The sequence below is a fragment of the Boleophthalmus pectinirostris genome, unplaced genomic scaffold (assembly GCF_026225935.1).
Source record: "Boleophthalmus pectinirostris isolate CB_2022bp ecotype Guang Dong unplaced genomic scaffold, ASM2622593v1 HiC_scaffold_11, whole genome shotgun sequence".
Lineage (NCBI taxonomy): Eukaryota > Metazoa > Chordata > Actinopteri > Gobiiformes > Gobiidae > Boleophthalmus > Boleophthalmus pectinirostris.
Genome location: NW_026570994.1, coordinates 9,775,708 through 9,779,250, shown reverse-complemented (window position 1 = coordinate 9,779,250; position 3,543 = coordinate 9,775,708).

Genomic DNA, 3,543 nt, shown 5'->3' with positions numbered 1-3,543 from the left:
TGTAGTTTTTCATCTGATTACGTCGATTACGAATAAATAAATAAATAAGAAATACTTTTCTCTATTAAAAAATTACACATTTTTCTTAAATAAGAAGAAGAAGAAGAAGAAACACTTATTTTTAATAATAATTAATATTTTTCACCATATATAATATATATACAGATTAAATATTTTGGTAAATATTGTGTTAGATTGAGTTACCATTTTAACCAACTATAGCATCTATTTTAAAAAATAAATAAATAAAAAAAATTTTCCTCTAGCATCTATGTAATTTATTCCATTGTTAAAATTGCTTAGACGTGTATGTGCTAATGTGTGCAAAAAATATAAGTTCTGGATATTTCTGTCCAGGGGAGTCAATGAGGGAGCAAAGCGGTCTACTGTCCTAGGCACCAGTCTTTTAGGTGCCCAGAAATCGAACCTCTGCCTATTTCTATCAGAGAGGGGGCCAATAAAAGCTTTCTTGCCCTGGGCCCCCAAATTTCTGTCAACATGCCTGTTTCTGTCTGTAAGTTTGTAGGTATTAAAAATATATTTATCAACATTAAGCACACCACATCAAGTGTTATTTGGAAGAGCCTCTTAAAATGGTGTGTAAAACAGTTCTATCATAACGAACAACATATTCGGTGGGACAGGAGGCGATTAGTCAAAGTGGCTCTCCTGCCTGAGTGGGATATTTCAGAAGAGCATTACACATCTGGCTCTCATATCACTTCTGTTCGCATGTCCTCCTCTATCTCCATAGTCCCCATCATGTTTAATACCACACAGCTCTGGATCAGATCTCCCCTCTCCCATAAGAGATTCATGTAACAGTCCTGAAATATGAGCTGGAGCTGCCACTTATCGCTTTAGACAGAAATCAATACACTCTCAAAGTCAATGTGAAAGTTAAGCAGACAGCTGTGTGCACTGGTTATAATGGAGAATGATGAGAGCAGCCACGCAGGTATTCCCCTGTCACTCCTCACAGATAATACTGTCAGGGAATATATTTAGAATGACAGACGCAAGGGCAGGAACAGCTGGGTAAAGATTGTTGTTTTGCTTGAATTATTTATTTGTTGACATATTGACATCTGACTTGAAAATAGTTGTGTTCACATTGTAAAATCTATAAGTTCAGACAAAGGGCACAGGGCTGTATAACTCAATAGAAGATATGCTGTGATTGAAAGAAATACCCACAAATGCTGAAAGTTTTGTTTTGTTTGTTTGCCATATCTATCTAATTGCTTTTCGTGCCACTTTCGGAAGCTTTTGTGAAAACATGTTTTCATTCTTGTTCATTTAATCTCACAGAAAAAGACATTGAGCTTTGTGCTAGATTTAGTTTCATCTGGATAGGCCCAGTAATTACAGATATTAACCACAAACCAAGTCAACAAATCTGCATCTATTGTTTTTTTGCAGCTCAATATTCCTTGGAGTGTGAATCTAACTAGAGGTACTGCTCTGTCTGAAGGTCAGTTATTCAAGTTTGATCTGAGGCTTGTTCCACAGCTGACCATAACAAAACTGACAATACTGAAACTACAACAGGCGAGCTGGTTTGAGTTTTTAAACAAGACTCTCAAATAAGATTCCAGTCACAATCTAGCTGGCACAGGCAACAATTTTTCAGTTAGTCCTTCTCACCTTCATGAATGGTCATATTGATCACAGGCTTCTGAAAATGTTTTGTTTAAATCTGTTTTATATTTTTTCTTGACATTTCAGATTTCAGTAAACTTTTTTCTGGTTGTGTTTGTGTACATTGTGTCTCCATTGTAACGGCTGAAGACTGGGAGGTAAAAAAAAACATAGTAAAATTATCAGTAGCAGTAGTAGTAGTAGTAGTAGTAGTAGTAGTAGTAGTAGTAGTAGTAAGAACCAGTTACAGAAGGTCTCAATGGTTCTTATCCCAAGTCCGGAAAACTGTCAGATTCCATTTGAGAAGGGCATCTGATTCAAAATGTATGACAAACCAACAAGGAAAACATGAAGGCTACATAAGACGTTGCCATGACTAATCCTTGGGCCACAAACTGAACAACCCTGAGATTAAAATAAACCATTAAAAAACAACAGCAGTGTGTTCTGATAAAATTGCACTTAAAACCCCATGTAAAAACACTACCACACTTTCATCAATCCTGCCTTTTCGTTAAATAAATAAGTTCTTGAATTTCACATTTGGTGTTTGAGGCGTTTTAAAAGTCTGCGCACAGAGGCAGTTCGGAGCTGCTGAGAAGTTCTTGTCCCGTTGGAGAGTGGCGCTGGGCGAACAGAGTGATCCCAGACTTGTACGCGGCTGGAATGGTGATGTGAGATGTTAGCTTGGGTCCTTGCTCTTCCGCCATCCGCTTCACTTGACCTGGAGTCAGACAAGCAAATTATATTGAGTATGTAGTTTGAATAAGGATTTTATATTATACTGACTTTTGAACTCTCTTTGTACACCTCAGCTTGGTCCTGCATGTAGATGAGGCTGTCAAATCACTTCCCTTATGGAATTCTTTTTAAAGGTCCGCTATTTTCTGATAGTTACAGTGTTGTTTACTTACCACAAACATACATAGAGTTGTATGTTTTGTTTCATTCACACACATTTAACACACAAACCTTACATATTCTCTCAAACTGAAAATACTCTGTTCAACCTTGTGATGTCATGTGGTAATACAAGAAGTGTTCAACTGTGTTTTTAAACTCCATAAACTTTCATTAGAATCATTTGGATGATTTCAGCCCAAGAATTGCCAATCTCTCCTGAACAAAAAGGTAAAAAGTAGCTCTTAACTTCACAAGGTGGAACAGAGCATTTTGAGCTATGGAAAAGCAGACAGACTAATAATAAAGGGGTTACTCATGTGAATGAAACAAAAAAAAACAACTCTGGGTATGTTTTTGATGCGATAACAACATTCCAACAAGGCTTAAAGCTCACAAGAGTCAATATAGGACCTTTAAACTTTTATATGCTTATTGGTAAGAAAAGTTTCAAGAAGGTAGTCATCTGGACAATGTTTATGAAATGGAGACGTTTCGACTGCCATCCGGAAGTCATTTTCAATTTGAAGGTACTGGACTGAGAAGTTAGAAATGTATTCTGCCCTGAGCTAGATTTGCTTTATACTCTTCTGGTGCACTGTGGAATGAAGGAATTGAACCAAAGCTAATGTCAAGGCAATCTGAGCACTGACAAAGGAGTCTTGTACAGGAGTATGGAAAAACATGGAGCTTCAGTGATTATCAACAAGATGACATACCTAGAGGGGTGTACTCACTTACATTTACTCACTAACTTTTAAAAGAAATTGAGCTTTTCAGAGTACTTTTCTAGCAGCACTAACTCTTACTCGAGTAATATTTGTATTGAGGTAACAGTACACTTACTTGAGTAAAAGTTTTGGTAACTCTACCCAATGTGTGTAACTCTATTATGAAATTATTTGAACATTTGTATTTCTTGCACTTCTCCTTCAGATACGATTTAGTTTTTCCTCATTTTTGTGTCTAACCTTTGAAAATACCAGATTTTGTGCATTATTT